This window comes from Martes martes (genome assembly GCF_963455335.1).
Source record: "Martes martes genome assembly, chromosome: 5".
NCBI lineage: Eukaryota > Metazoa > Chordata > Mammalia > Carnivora > Mustelidae > Martes > Martes martes.
The window spans coordinates 132158377-132175382 of record NC_137892.1 but is presented as its reverse complement, the minus strand read 5'-3'; the positions used below and the strand labels follow the sequence as shown (position 1 = coordinate 132175382).

At 40.7% G+C, this 17006-nt stretch overlaps 1 protein-coding gene across 1 annotated transcript in view; it reads left to right on the top strand.

Annotated features, from left to right (window-relative positions):
* Nucleotides 1-333: 333 nt before the first annotated feature.
* NIM1K (NIM1 serine/threonine protein kinase) overlaps nucleotides 334-17006 on the top strand; it is a 42681-nt gene continuing 26008 nt past the window's right edge. The window contains exon 1 of the mRNA XM_080804431.1: nucleotides 334-647. The gene's annotated coding sequence lies outside the window, so the exon portion shown is untranslated. The remainder of the gene's footprint in view (nucleotides 648-17006) is intronic.

Sequence of the window (17006 nt, the reverse complement as noted above, 5' to 3'; positions counted from 1 at the left end):
AGATGTCCACAGAGAGGTGCATGAACTACTCTAGGGTTCCTTGGACTTAAAGGAGGCAAGGAAGACTTCACAGTGGGATAGAGTTTGGGAGGGCCAGTGGGGGAGTGGGTTGAAGAGAACAGTCCTTGTAGGAGAAGTGCCAAGTACAAAGACATACAGGCATGAAGCAGCCCGGGATGCTCATGGGACCTGAAGTAGGGCGCTACGGCTCAGATCCAGGGCTCCATGGAGGGGAGGAAAAGTGCTCCTTGACCTTCTTAGAGTCCTTGGCTGGGTCCGAAAATTAAACTGACAAAGATTAACAGGAGAAAAACATATACATGTATTCAATAGGTTTCGTGACGTGGGAGCCTTTATAAGCAAATGAAGACCGACAGAAGCAGTCAGACTTGAATACTTTATGCTATTTGATGAGGAGTGGATCGTCACAGAGCAATATGATAAACTGAGGAGTACCTCGTCCCCCCCTTATCTCGAGTTTGTTCTCCACGGTTTCAGTTGTCTGAGGTCGCGTGGGGCCCAGAAGTCGAGGATTCTTCTTCTGACTTATTGTCAGAAGGTCATTAGCAGCTCAACACCCCACCACCATGCCTGCGTCCTTCGCTTCGCCACATCTCACATTGGCATCTCACAGCGTCGCGAGAAGGGTGAGTACAATCCAATAAGGCGTTTTCATAGACCACATTCACATAACTTTTATTACAGTGTATTACTATAATTGTTCTATTTTATTGTGAGTTATTGCTAGTAATCTCTTACTGTGCCTAATTTATAAATTAAACTTCGCCATATTTATGCATGTATAGAAAAAAACATAGTACATACAGGGTTCAGCATTATCTGTGGCTTCAGACATCCACTGGGGGTTTTGGGGCATATCCCCCAAGGATAAGGGGGGACTACCATATGAGGTAAATTTGGTAAATTGGGGGAAGCTTAGCAAGGCCCATTTGTTAGGATTCTAATTGGTGCCCCTTGTCTTCAGAAATAAGGATGCCGCTTTCCTCCATGTACGGGGGGCCACCTCTCTCCTGAGGGTTTTGTAACATGTTTCAGGGAGGAAGGGCAAGGGGAGAAGGAAGTCAGACTGACTCTCCTGCTTAAAATATTCAATTTACCAAGGTGTCACTGGGCGGCATGCCCCGAACCCTATCAGGGCCCATGGGGGAAGGCAAGTGGGAGCAGGGGAGGATGAGAAATGAGGGAGGCATGAAATCAAGAGCCAGAAGTTGGAGAGCTTTCTAGACCACACAATGGAGACTGAGTTCTATCCAATATTCAATGGAATGAAGTTAGTTTAAGCGGAGCAGTAATACCTACGTTTTAGAAAGATCTTGTAGCCGGTTTCCTGGAGGACAGAGTTGAGCTGGGAAAGACAGGAAGCTAGGAGGCTGTTTAGCCAAGTAGGTCCGGCATGGGATTAAGCCCCCTAGAGGCTCCTGTCCCTGTCAGTCCAAGAGGCAATTTAGAATTTAAGCAAAGATAACCATAAGATAGCTAATAAAACACAGATTCTGATTTTTCTTAGATGCCTTGAAAAACATATATCAAATATCAAAATATTTTAAGACTTTTATTGCCTCCTCCCTGTTGGTGCTTAAAGCATGTGCACGTCTACCTGTTGTGGGACCGGCCCCGCCTGGTGGAGGCAGCAGCAGGGTGACGGGTGAAAGGAGCGGGTGATATTGAAGTGGGAGGATTTACAGGACTAGGTGAAGGCACGAGAGAAACTTGGGATGGAGCTTAGGTTTTGGACCTGGCTGACAGGAGACTAGCCACGTCCTGCCTTTGGATTGCTAGAAGCTTCATTCCCACCATTCCCGATGTCTGGCAGAGGCCTCCTCTGAGGCAGGCACGCTTCCCACATCTCTTCTCCTTGCAGAGCCCCTCCATGTTTTGCACTTATAATGCCCTCCTCTGGGGGCCCCAAGCAAACCCCTCATGGACTTTCGAATCCTCAGGACCAGATTCAGCCTCTGCCATAAGCACCATTTCAGTGCACTTCTGTCCTGAGGCTCCTGACTCAGCTTGGCTCAGGACAGGAGGGCTCAGCAGGGGCTCCGAGTCCTCTCACCCATCTCTCGTGGTCCCCTAGCTAGTGCTCCTCCGTGCAAAGGTCACCTCATCCCCTTACTCACTGAGACTGTGGCTCAGTAACAAAAAGAGAAAATACAGCGTCTTTATCCCAGTGTCAAGCATAATTAGCCCACTCTCACCCAGCCCCCAAGTCTGTCTGGAACAAAGCCCAGGCAACAGCCAAATGTATCTCTGAGATTGTTCCTGAATATTCTGAAGTGTCGAGGACTGAGAAGACAATTTTCCTTATCACCCTGGGCCTAGTGTTCACTACACCATTTTCTTTAGGATTCCCAAAGCCCAGCCACAAAAGAAACGAAACAATATTTACAGACACAGTCTCAAATGGAGGTTTAGCGCCTTCTCCGTGTTCTTCCAGGCCCAGGGCAAGAGTCAGACCCCGGTAGTGCCGTTGATTTTCATGACCAGTGATTGAGTGTCTACTTATGCTTCTATGCATTCTGTAGTCAGTTGGTAACTATGTCACCATTTCAACTGCTTGATTTAATGTGATGCCAGGTTTCGTTTCTAAGTCATCTTATTTCTGGATTCAAAACTTCAGAAAATCTCGGCTTTGGGGCTCTGGACTAGACCATCTCAGTCAGGGGGGCCAGTGTATCATATGGGGACGAGTCACTCTTACATACATGGTCATCAGAAACCGACCCCAATCCCCAGGAATTGGTAGAGATAAATGTGTATTTCTAGCCATTAAGCCAAGAAAATCTGTTGTAATCATAGTCAAAATAGCCTCAACAACAAAGACACATACAGGAGGAAAGGAAAACATGATAGAGCTCTCTGAATTGCCCCCCTTCACCCCAGTTTCATTTCCCTCCTCCCTGTCAACAGTTGGGAACTCATGCGTCCAGAACTTCTGCACTTTGCAGCTGTCTTTCCTTACACACGCATAGACCCCTGCTTACATGAATAGGGCCAATTTTCATGAAGCTCTCAGAAATGTGCACATTTCGTGGACCATGAGGCTGTTTCCCTACAATCCCTTATCCTTACAAAGACAACTAATTCATAAAATGCAAACTAAAGTAGTACAGGGTGGGGAGGGGGAATGCAGGCTGAGAATCACAGTGGAAACCTTGATGCGTCCTTCTGAATCTTTTTTTTTTTATATTTTATTTATTTGTTTGACAGAGATCACAAGTAGGCAGCGAGGCAGGCAGAGAGAGAGGAGGAAACAGGCTCCCCGCAGAGCAGAGAGCCCAAAGTGGGGCTTGATCCCAGGACCCTGGGATCACGACCTGAGCCGAAGGCAGAGGCTTTAACCCACTGAGCCACCCAGGTGCCCCCATCCTTCTGAATCTTTTCATGTTTAACCCTCGACCTTTTTGCAGTTTTATGCACTGAAACATTATCTAGTCTCCAGAGCTCAAGGTTTGTTTCGGAGCTGCCCGGTGAGATGGGAGGTCCTCGTTATCTACTTTGACTGGCCTCCTTGGGAAATGGTTTCAGCCAGAAATGCCGGGTCAATTAGCCAGAGCTATGGAACAGTATGTAATTCTCAGAACTGGCTCTGAAAGCCTCCAGGCTCCCTGGTGGGCAACACTTAAACTGCCTCCTCAGCACTGTGTAATCACATCTTCCATCAGGCCCAGGATGGTGCCCGCTCCGGGGAACAAAGTGTCTCTTCCTCAGTCTCGAAGGCCCTGTGAGTGGACACCTGTGCCAGGCAGTTCTTGGAGCAGTAAAGGCACAGCCAGACGTGGGAAGGCTCTGCCTCTCCTTTTAGAGAGCCGTTTCTTTTGCTTTTCCCAGCCAGGTAGGCCTGCATGAGCTTTGACATCACCATTCATGTTCTTCAGTGGATTTACGTCATTATTTACCAGGCTTCCTACATATGAAAGGCCGGTTTGGTTTTGATGAATTTTCTTTTCACGTAAAGTCCAGAGTGACAGCCTGATTTACGAATTTCCTGCACCACCACCCCACCCCCCGGCCTTGAGGTTTTTCTGTTTCCCATCCAGATGACTATTTTTTTTTGTTTTAAGAAATCAACTTAATCTTTGATCCTGGAATACTTACAGGTATAAACCCATAAAGACATGTAAATGCCCTTCGTAACCATTTTCTTTCCTGAGAGCATTTAAAAATGTAGAGAGCCTGTATTTTATGTGGACTAAACTGCTCTTTTCTGAAGACCTTAGGAATGGCTTTCTGTGAGGTGAGTTGAGGGGGTGTCCTTTATGGAAACCGGGCAGGACGTTTGTCCCTGTGTCTGCTCCCGGCGGGTGCTAAGCCAACCAACCTCCTACAAATTCTGAGTTGTTCTTCACGACAACAGAGGACAAGCTGCGGCCCCTGAGATCAGATGTAGCAGCCACGGAGATGAAGGGACTCCTTCTTCCCTCTGGAATGCAAGATTGGAGTTTAAATGTGAGCGATGTCTTGAGATCAATGCGTTTGATACCTTTTAGTAATGCAGTAAAGAAATGTATCCAAGATTGGGTAGAAAGATAAGGAAACATTTGCTTACGAATGAAGGCTTTTTGGAGGAGGTGAGCAAGGACAAAGTATTTTGGGGAGCCATGGACAAGTCTTGTAATCTCTCTGGGCCTTTGTCCCCTCATCCTTAAAATGAGGAGGTTAGAGAAGAGGAGCACTAAGGTGTCTTCCATTTCTGACCTTCCAGGATTGCGTAATTCCTTGTTGTAGCCATTTTGGACAGTCTGGGCAAAGACCATGAGGGAAGGAAGGGGAGAAAGCTGTAGAAACGTAAGCAGGAGTAAAAGTTGCAGACAGAGATGTGAATAGCTGAAAAGAGAATGTGAATGGTCTAGAAGCAGAAGGTTTTTTAATGCAAAAGCATGGTCAGTGTTATTACAGAAAAGATTTGGAAGCAGCTGGCTGGGTAGTTTGCACGAAGTGGGTATTTTCTAATGTAACATCTTAATTTCTTTCATTATTTTAAATGTATTTAAAAGTAGACATTTAAAATATACAATTTAATGGCTTTTCATATATTCACAGAGCTGTGCATACCTCACTGCAATCTTAGAATATTTTCATTGCCCTAAAAAGAAACCCGCTCAGCTTAGCAGCACTCCCAATCCCTCCCCAAACCTTAGCCAGCCACTAATTAATCTACTTTCTGTTTTTATAGATTTGCGTATTCTGAACGGTAAATCAGATCATACAATATATGGTCCTTTGTGACAGGTTTCTTTCACTTAACATATGTTTTCAAGGTTTGTCCTTGTGTGGTATGTATCAGTACTTCATTTCTTTTTATCGATGAATAATATTCTACTGTCCGTGTATACCACGTTTTATTTCTCCCCCATCAGTTGATGGATACTTAGGTTGTTTCTACTTTTTAGCTATTATGAATTATGTTGCTGTGAACACTTGTATCAAAGTTTTTGCATAGACATAGGTTTTCATTCTTGTAGGTATAGATCTAGGAGTGAAATTGCTGAGTTATATGATAACTATATTCAGCCTTTATCTATCTATCTATCTATCTATCTATCATTTTTTAATTTATGGTACCAAAGGAGACTTTATTAAAGCACGGGGATGGGACCCGTAGGCAGAAAGAGCTGCTGCTATTCAGCTGTTTTAAAGACTGACCGATTTTTTTTCAAAGTGCTGAACCATTTTACATTCCCATCAACAGTGTACCAGGGTTCCCGTTACTCTTTGTCTTTTTTTTTTTTTTTAAAGATTTTATTTATTTGGCAGACAGAAGTAGGCAGAGAGGTAGGCAGAGAGAGAGGAGGAAGCAGCCTCCCTGCTGAGCAGAGAGCCTGATGCGGGGCTCGATCCCAGGACCCTGGGATCATGACCTAAGCTGAAGGCAGAGGCTTTAACCCACTGAGCCACCCAGGCGCCCCCACTCTCTGTCTTTTTAATTCTAGTCATCCTAGTGGGTGCGAAGTGGTGTCTTGTGGTTTTGTGCTCCCTGATGCCTAATGATGGTGAGCATCTCTTTGCATGTTTATTGGTCATTTATATATCTTCCTTGGACAAATGTCTATTCAGAACCTTTGCCCATTTTCAATTGGACTATTTATCTTTTTATCATTGAGCTTTATTTATAGATTCTAGATATAAGTCCTTACCAGATACATGATTTGCAAAATTTTTTCCCATTCTGTAGGTTGTCTTTTCACTTTCTTGATGGTGTCCTTTGAAGCATAAAAGTTTGTGATTAATGATGCCAGGTTGTCCATTTTTGTTGTTGCTTATACTTTTGGTATCACAGCTAACGAATCCTTGCTTAACCCAATGTTGTGAAGATTATTATGGCCATGTTTTCTTCTAAGAGCTTTATAGTTTTAGCTCTTACAATTGGGACTTCGATGCATTTTGAGTCAATTTTTGTTTATGGTGTGAAGTAGGAGGCTAACTTCATTCTTCTGCATGTAGATAGACTTTTAGTTATTTTTAATTATATATTTCTAGTTATTTTCTGAGTGGTTGCTCTAGGACTTAAAATATATTTTTTAACTTATCAGAACCTAGTTTAAATTTATACTAACATAATTGCAGTCTGATCTAGAAATTTTACTCATTTATAGGTCCATTCCCAACTCTCCTTTGTTTTGCTATTATTGTTATATATATTACATCTATATGTGTTAAAAATACAACATATGGTTATAATTATTACTTTGTATAATTTTTTGTCCTTTAAAGAAACAGAGAAGGAAGAATAGCAAGTATAGATAGACTTGGGTATTATTAGGAGAGCTTTAGGTACAGCATTGATCTCTGTTTTGCTCATTGTCATATCCCCTACACCTGAATAGTGTTTATCGCATAGTAGGTGCTCACCTAATATGTAAATCAATAAATAATGCTCTCCATACAGAGAGAGAGAGCATCCCAAAAAGATGGGGAAGTAAATAATGAAGAGATTAAGAGAATAAGATTACATGATTTTGCTGGTAGTGTGGGAGAGGTAATAATCACAGTAAAAAAATAAGAAGACAATGTCTTTCTCATTCAGTGTCATGTATCTGATGCCTAGCCCAGTGTTGACATTTGGTAGATACTCAGGAAAGGTTGAATGAGTAAAAGAAGCATCCCATGGCTAGTGCAGATCTTGGGGGATGAGGCAAGAGAGTTTTAGTCTTAGGCGTTCCTGTGCTCTCCAAATGGACACGTTCTCTGCCTCTTCTCAGTGACCATGGCTCTGCACTGGTGATTCTCCTGGGGTTCTCACCTTGTGTCCCACATCCCCACTAGACTGTGAGTTCCCTTTGTGTGTTCTCATCAGGGTGTCCAGTCACGGAAGGAAGAGAAGTACAAGCCCATTGGTTAGGACCTAACAAAGGGAAGACAGGATCATTTTATCATTAACCAAATTGGAAGGATGGAGTGTGGCCCATGAGAAGAGGAAGAAGAAAACTATTGGTAATAGACTGAGACGACTGAGAGAAAGCCTGTGATAGTCTAGACTTATTTAATTCTTTCATTCCCCCACAACACCTATAGAAAACCTGCTTTCTACTAGTATGGAGATATGTATAACAAAGTGTTGGACTTTCCTGATATCAAATATTAAATCTGAGGCATAAAGAAATTTGCTTCATTGTAGTAAGAACATTCTGGAAATAATTATATAGTCCTTTACAGTGGCTAAGATGTCTGAGATTGGCATGTTCCTGCTTGGGCTTGAATCCCAGCTGGGTGGAGTCACCTGATGACCTCCCTATGCTTTCCCATATAATTGAGGTATTAGTACTTGCCTTCCAGACTGCTGGATTAAATTGTTAGTACACATAAGCACCTGGACCATGCCTACCACATAACATATAATATATAAGAGCTAACTACTATTATTGATGTAACAATTATTATTTAAAAAAGACCACAATAGTTAATTGAGGTCATCTAGTAAACTTCAACACAATTTTAGAGTTCCCATTGTCCATAGTACCTAGCTACCTAGAAATCTTCTTAGTAGCAGCCATTTATGTACATAAGATTTACTTGTTTAAAGGCTGGAGCTGTTAAAAAGGAACAACCCTCTTCTTATCTATGTTTGTTTCATTTTGTTAAATGATTACTATAGCAAACAGCTGTTTTCTACCTTTGAAAGCCAGCTCCATTCCAGAAGTTGCCAGAAGAGAAGGGAGCCTTCTGAATGGATAATTCAGAGGACTGGAAAGAAATTGCTTTTTTTTCCCCCTAAATTCATTCAATATGAATGAATTCTCATCTGAGATTTCAAAGTGGTGGCAGATCAATGGGCTCAGGAATCAACGGCATCCAAAGGTGATGTTTCTACTGTAAATGTACGAGCCATTCAGAATACTAATTAAAGACTGTTCCTAGTTGGTTTTATCCTGTAAAAGAGCAGCATCATGAAAGACTCTTTTTGGTTTAAAAAAAATACTTTAGAAAGATACAGTAGAAAGGTTGAATGATTATTTCCATCACTGTATGCAGAACCTCCCCCCTCTCCCCATCTACGCGTTCCATAACCCACTATTGCTTGGACCCCCAAAGAACAATTCAGGAGTACAATTGAGATTTGTCTGACTATAGAACAGCAGGTTCCCTTCAGTCAACTATTTTCTTAGTAGAAGCACAGAACTTACTTCAAACATTGAAACGTGAGTACGTGATGTTCTTTTCTCAGCAGCAGATTGCCTCTGCTAAGTCATGCGTGTGCAGTGATGTTCAGAACTTTGGGTTCCTGAATAACACATCACATGGAGAAGAAGGTGATGGCACATTATAGGTGCTTAATAAGTGTTTGTTAAATGGATGAGTGATGGTGGTGAAGGTAAACTGGAAATAAATTGATCATAATCGGAGTCTAATCTAGATACTTTTATCCTGAATGATCACAGACAAGTCATTTAATTGGATCATTCCATGCCTCAGTTTCCATGGCTTTGAAAGAGTATTGATTAATATATTATGGTTTAAAATGAAATTGTCGATTAAAATATTAATTAAAAAGTTGGTGCTCTTAGGAGAAAATAGAACTATGTTAATTCAACTTGTGACATTGAAGATTCCCACTGTCCAGCTCACCTGGTTGCAGGAGGGAGCAGGGAACCGGTCTGAACACCAGGTTGTGCAGTTGCTCAGCCCAGCCATACACTATTGTCAGGAGAAGGAAAACTCACACTTTTTTGGCCTGAGATTCCTTCCATGGAGTGATGCTAACAAGTAAAACAACATGATGGATATGCAACTACACGATTATTTTTATCCTCAGGGACTATGCAGAGAAAGAGGAAGAAAAAATAAAGTAAAAGGAAGAAATAACACGTAGAAGTAGGATGATCACATTATATATCATGCAAACAAAGACACTTTGAGAGTGAAAAAGCAGCTAATATTGATTACATTGGGAAATGTTTGGACAATTTTTGGCAAACCAGAATGTCTGGTTGGCCTGGGTCTATGCCATGCCCAGAAGCACGCTCCAGCAAGTAGGATCAGTTTAACCCTTTTTACCTAATTTTTTCCCTTCCTGACCCCATCTTTTGTGATAAAACTCCTCCCAGCTCCTCTGGGCAAAACATCGGTCGTTCCACCTTCATTTGCTAGTTTTAGCATGGACAGTTCTCCTTATAAAATCGTTAGCATCACTGAGGCAATGAGGAATGGGGTATATGCCTTCTGCTTAATTTGGTGAAATGCCACCTGTACTTTTAGCTAATTTACTTTGTGAATGTTCTATAATTATCTACTCCCTATCTTGTCTGATTCACTAAAAGTCCTCATAACCTGTAGACAATCTCTTGAGTTTGCAGACTTGACACATTTTATTTCTACTAACAAACCTGATACTTTTCTTTCCTCCAATATAATAGAGTTTCCCTCTAGCTAGCAGGGTCTCCTCAACAGCCACAGGAGGTTGACTTCTCGGCTGGCTGTGCCCGTTGGAATAGCTGTGTGTTGTGATAGGAAAGAGGCAGGTCTTTAATACATTTGTTCAACAAATATTTCATTGAGCATTTTGTGTCAGATACTGTTTAGACCCCTAGATTTGTAATATATTCTGGGATTTGTCTATTGGTTTTCTTAATGGTATCTTCCTATACCCAGAAATTTTTAGTTCTGAAGAAGTCAAATTCACCAAATTTTTTCTCTTTTATGGTTTGTGCTTTTTGTATCTAGTCCAAAGCACTTGCCCTACTTCAGGGTCCTGGATTTATTCTCTCATGTATACTTCCAGAAACTTTATGGTCCTAGTTTTTTGTTTGTTTGTTTGTTTAGTTCAGTGATCCATCTCAAACTCATTTCTGGGGATGGTGTAGGATAAAAGTCATGGATGCATTGGCACAGATATCCAGTGGACTCAGCACCATTTGTTAAAAAGAGAAGTGTTCCCTCCCTCCATTGAATTGACTTGGAGACTTGGTGGAAAAACAATTTACCATATATATGTAGATCAATTTCTAGACTCTTTATTTTGATGTACTGGTCTATCCTTACTCACCATCTTGATTACTGTAGCTTTCATAAATATAGTCTAAAAAAGTCAAACACAATCACTACCCTTACCGGTTTACAATCTGATAAGATAAACAGTCTGATGTAGAAGTCATAATTGTACAAAAAGGTGGAGAAAGTCACAGTGCTAGCTACAGATGCTGAAGTACAAAAGAGAACTCCCTTGGGTTTACGGTGTGGTGGATAGGGAAGCTTCCTCAAAGAGATGACACTTACAGTGGACGTTAAAGGATCCGTAGGAGTTTGCAGAAGGTGGAGGGAGGGCGTGCTGGCCTCTAGGAAGAGTGAGGGGGTTTGTGTGGCTGAAGTGCAGTGAGTGGAAGGCAGAGACTGAAGGAGATGATGCCAGAGAGAAGACCACCTTGGGCAGAGCCTGCACGGCTATTTTAAGGGTCTTAGCTTTTATTCTGATGAAGAAGAGAAGCCATCAAAAGGTTTTGAGTAGGGGCACCTGGTGGCTCAGTGGGTTAAGCCTCTGCCTTTGGCTTGGGTCATGATCTCAGGATCCTGGGATCAAGCCCCACATCAGGCGCTCTGCTGGGCAGGGAGCCTGCTTCTCCCTCTCTCTCTGCCTGCCTCTCTACTTGTGATCTCTCTCTCTGTCCAATAAATTAATAAAATCTTTAAAAAGAAGGTTTTGAGTAGAATAGTAACATGGTCTGACATCTTTTAGAAGGACCTTCCTAGATGCTCTGTTTGAGACAGACCATACTGGGGGATGGCATGGACAAATAAAGACAGAAGCTCTGAGACCAGTTATAAAGACCGTTACTACTACTACTACTACTACTACTGATTGTGGTTTGGACTTAGTGGTAATAATGGGATGATTGTGATGTGGGTAAAATGGGATAAAATGATCGTGTTGTGGACATATTTTGAAGGTAGAGACAATAGGATTTACTGACAGATTGAACATGAGATATAAGGTAATAAGAAGCATCAGGGGTTGGGCTTTAAATGGAAGGATATGTTGTCATTTACCAAGGTGCAAGAGAAGTACATTTAGAGAAGAAAATCAGAAGTTTGTTTTTTCTACTTTAGAGTAAATATGAGAGATTACTCCTTAAAATACAAGCAATTTCCTCTGCGAAGGAAGTAATTAGAGGACATGATAGAGATAGTCCTTTGTGAGTTGTCAAGCCCAGTGTGAGCAGAACTGTTCTAGGCGATGGAGAAATGGTAGGAGGAAGACATGGTGCCCTGCACATGGACTCTGTTCCCAAGGGAAGTTTGTGAGAAATCTTGACTCACATGAAGTGGAAAAATCATGAAGTTGAGGACCAGATAAGGAGATGGAGGTCTTAAGTGCCCCCAGGACAGTAGCAGCGCAGTGGAGTATTAGTCAAAGACTACTTCTAGCAGGAAATGGGAAGGGAGACATCCTCACAGGATGGGAAAACTTAGAGGAAAAGGGCAAAATTATGGGAATAACCGGGACCCACTCAGGACACAGATATTCTTGACCTGGCTGGAAGAGTGGTTGGAAGAATTTTTTTAATTGGTTAAAAAATTAGTTCTTTGCACATAGTAGACGTCTGATAAAGGCCAACCAATAACATTTATCATATTGGGGGAGGAGACGGAGATACTACTGTATGTAAAACTCTCCTGAGTTCAGCCCTATCCCATATCAACACCTACTCTTTTCTCCTTTCCTGGGTGGTCTTGTCATAATTCTACTGGAAAAGATTCAAGTTGGCCTTTCTAAACTATTTGTGAGGGGAAAGAAGTTGAGCTACAGTGTTTCAGCATGTCCATGTCGGCTTATGGATTTTTAATAATCTCATTTGTGTGAATGTTATAAAGGTCCAGAAGGGGGCAATATGACACTTGGACTTCAAGAGGGGTTTTTTCACAGATGCTTTGGAATTCATCCTATATTGTTAAAATCAAGAATCTTTGGTCAGGGAATGATTCTGTAGACCTCATGGGGTCCATCACTCTCACTCGCCAGTAAAGAAACTGAAACCGAGAGGGGAAGGGACTTGCTTAAGGTCACACAGACATTTAGTGGGAAGGTCTAGACCCTAAACTTTTTTTTTTTTTAACATTTTATTTTTGTTATTTTGTATTTGATGGGGAGGGGGAGAGAGAGAAAGAGAGCACAAACACAAGCAGGGGGAACAGCCGGCAGAGGGAGAGGGAGAAGCAGGTTCCCCACTGGGCAAGGAGCCTGATGTGGGGCTCAATCCCAGGACCCTGAGACAGACATTTAACCGACTGAGCCACCCAGGTGCCCCGACCCTAACCTCTTTTTAACCCTGTCTTTTTCCTTATAGCTTGTATACAGCTATAAAGCAAAACAAATTTTATCATGTTAAATACAAACAAAACTTCAACCAATGAAATTTAGATTAACAGTATCACTTGAAAAGTGTGGATGGTATTGTTCTGTTGAAATTAATTTGTTCCTCATAAGTACCTTAAGTAATTATAGTGCATTTAAAAACAGTGACATAGTCATTTGTATCACACCTTAGTTTCTTTCATACAACCAGGCCTCAATAAGTATTTGTGAATTTTCTTTGTATGAAGGTATAAATAATTTGAAATATTTTGAAATATCAGAAAACCGTTGTCTGCACCACCCACTCCTCGTTTCCACCCTTGCCGGGTTGTCGTCCACTAGGTCAATCTGTATTCTTCCAGACCTTTTCCAGTGGATACACAAATGGACACATATATACATATGCGCATGTCCAAACACCCAAGAGTGACTCTCAAATTTCTATATGTATGGGTCTTGGAATAGTGATCTTAACGGAAAAGGTGTCAGCCTGTGTGTTTTTTTGCATGGAAGTTTATATTAATTTAATCTGGTAGGAGAATTTGGGGTGCTGGGAGAGCAAAAGCCTACGTGAACCACGTGTTGGTTCAGTCTCCACAAGCATCATGTATGGAATCTATCTTTCGCCAGTGGTTTGGAATGCCATGTCTATTACATGGGAAATTTCCATAATCCGTGAGATCTTTTTTTAAAATTCTCTGTTCTGTTATTTCAGATTGTTCTTGTACACTGACACAGGCTCACTTTTCCATATTTGATAACTTCTGTTCCTTCATGTCCACCCTTACTTACTTCTACCACTGGGTAAATACTTAAGAATTCTCAGTGTGAAGGGATCACTAAGGTATGGGAGGCTCCTAATAAAGGTTTCAAATCCCCCTGAACCGGTAAAAGTTGGAGCTTTTGTTCTAGAACACTGGTCTCCCTCTCCCTGACCCTCACCGTGCAGCCTCCTGTCATGCTAGCTTTCTTGAGCTCTGCTCAGATAGCAAAGGACAATGTTTCCTCTCTTCTCCTGGGGCCATCACTCAAACATTTTCCCCTGCTTCCTAGTGAATATACTGTATCAGAGTTGAAGAAAGTTCTAAGGCAGCAAAAGAGCAGTTTCTGCTTTGACTCGCAAATATTTTTAGACCCCTAAAAATAAGCTGTGAGTTGCAAATAGGCATGAACGTTCCCACACTGTGTTTCCTAAATTCATTATTTCTGAGGAGATGAAGACTACATTTTGTTTTCTGCTCAGGGCCACCTGCTTGTGAGTCGACCCAGGATTCCATCCTATATTTTAATGCTATTCCTTATCTATCCTGGACCTTAATGTCCTTCTTGTTTGTTTAGAGTCTGGCAAAGTCCCTCAGAGGACATGGGAAGATTTGTGTTTTGGAAATAAATTACGTGTGAGATCAAAATCTTTACAGGGAAGGCCTCGGGTTTCTGCTATGCCCTGATTGGAGCATGACAACATTCTCTTCCTTATGTATTTGAAATTTGTGGTTCCACATGTTACAAGGCTTATATAATCTCCACGCTCGTGGAGCTGATAGTCAAGAAATCAAAGGCAACTTCCTTTTTCTTTTCTTTATTTTTGACTTAAATACATATTTCCATTTAAAAAATAATGTTATTTTATTTTTTTCATCCTGGTAACTGCACTCTTGAATCCTCCTCCTCTATTTCCCCCATCCCCCACCCACCTCCCCTCTTACAACTGTCAGTTTGTCCTCTGTAGTTAAGAGTCTGTTTCTTGGTTTGTCTCTTTCTTTTTTCACCTTTGCTTATTTGTTTTGTTTCTTAAATTCCACATATGGGTGAAATCATATGGTGTTTGTCTTTCTCTGACTTATTTCACTTAGCATTATACTCTCTAGCTCCTTCCATGTCCTTGCAAATGGCAAGATTTCATTCTTTTTTATGGCTGAGTAATATTCACATATATATTCAATAATATTCAGTGATATATATGTGTACACACACACACACACACACACACACACACACGCATATCTATCCAAATCTTTTTCATCCATTCATCTATCAATGGACACTTGGGCTGCTTCCATAATTTGGCTGTTGTAAATAAGGTTGCAGTAAACATGGAGTGCATGTATCCCTTTGAATTAGTGGGGGTTTTTTTTTGTTGTTTGTTTGTTTGTTTTGTATTTTTGGATAAATACCCACTAGTGCAATTTCTGGATTATGGGGTAGTTCTATTTTTAGCTTTTTTGAGGAACCTCCATACTGTTTTCCACAGTGGCGGCCCCAGTTTGCATTCCCACCAACAGTGCACAAGGGTTCCTTTTCTCTGCATTTCCACTTAACTCTTTCTTGTATTGTTGATGTGTTGTGTTGTGTCGTGATGTCTCATTGTGGTTTTGATTTGCATTTCCCTGATGAGTGATGTTGAGCATCTTTTCATGGGTCTGTTGGCAAAAGCAATTTTCTTAACTTTAGTCAGGCTTAGTTTTGTGTTTTGTTTTTATTTTGATCTATGACAAGGGGATGACAACACCCCCCACCACAGGACTGTCATGTCACATCATTCATCCGTCTCTTTGTCACTGTTGTGAAATACCTAACATTTTAAAATTACAAATATATTTTTGATCTAGTAAATTTTGACAATCTTTTTAAAAATAGCATTCTAGAAAACTTTAAGCAGATACAAAAATGGTGCAAAAAAATGTTATAAACTCCCATATTCTCATTACCCAGCTTTGTATATGATCAATTCATGGCCAATCTTGTTTCATTTAAATTTTCATTATTTCCCCCACTCCTGGTTATTTTGAAACACAGCCCAAACATATAATTTCATCTAACAATCTTTTTTTCTGAAACTTTGTTTTTTTTAATTGACTTACAGTTGACACACAGTGTTACATTAGTTTCAGCTATACAACATAGTGATTCAAAAGTCTATACCTTATGTTATGCTCAACATGAGTGTAGCTACCATCTGCCACATCTTTACAATACTATTGATTATATTCCCTATGCTGTACCTTTTGTCCCTGTGACTCATTCATTCTGCAACTGTAAGCCTGTATCTCCTGCTCCCTTTCACTCATTTTAGCCATTCCCCTACTTATCTTCCTTCTGGCAACCATCAATTTGTTCTTCATATTTGTGGGTCTGTTCCTGCTTTTTGTTTGTTTATTTGTTTTGGGTTTTTTGGGGATTTCACATATAAGTGAAATTGTAAGGTTTTTGTCTTTCTCTGCCAGACTTATTTCACTTTGCATTATACCCTCTAGGTCCATTCACATTGTTGCAAATGGCAAGATCTCATTCTTTTTTATGGTTTAGTGATTTTTATGGCTTAATAATTGTATAAATACACCACATCTTTATCCATTCATTCATCAATGGAGACTTGGGTTGCTTCCATATCTTGGCTGCTGTAAATAACACCACAATAAACACTGGGGATGCATATATCTTTTTGAATTAGTGTTTTTGTTTCCTTTGGGTAAAATCCTAGTAGTGAATTACTGGATCATATGGTATTTCTGTTTTTAGAGGAAACTCCATATTGTTTTCCACAGTGGCTGCACCAATTTACACTCCTACCAACAGTTGCACGAGAGTTCCTTTTTCTTTACCTCCTTGCCAATATTTTTGTCCTTTTGATTTAAGCCATTGTGACAGGTGTAAGGTGATATGTCATTGTGGTTTTCATCGGCATTGCCCTGATGATTAATGATGCTGGGCATCTTTTCATTGTGTCTGTCTGCCATCTGTATGTTTTCTTTGCAAAAATGTCTATTCAGGTTTCCTGCCTATTTTTAATCAGATTGTTTGTTTGTTTTTTTTTGTGTTCGATTGTATAAGTTCTTTATATATTTTGGATATTAACCCCTTATCATTTATATTATTTGTGAATATCTTCTCCCAATCAGTAGACTGACTTTTTGTTTTGTTGATGGTTTCTTTCACCGTACAAAAACTTTTTGTTTTGGTGTAGTTCCAACAGTTTATTTTTGCTTTTGTTTCCCTTGCCTCAGGAGACATATTTAGAAGAATGTTGCTAAGGCCGATGTCAAAGAAACTACTTCCTACCTTTTCTTCTAGGAGTTTCCTGGTTTCAGGTCTCGCATTTAGGTCTTTAATACATTTTGATTTTATTTTTGTTCATGGTGTAAGAAAGTGGTCCAGTTTCTCATCTAAAAATCATTTTTAAAGTTTAGTGTTTGATCCCACT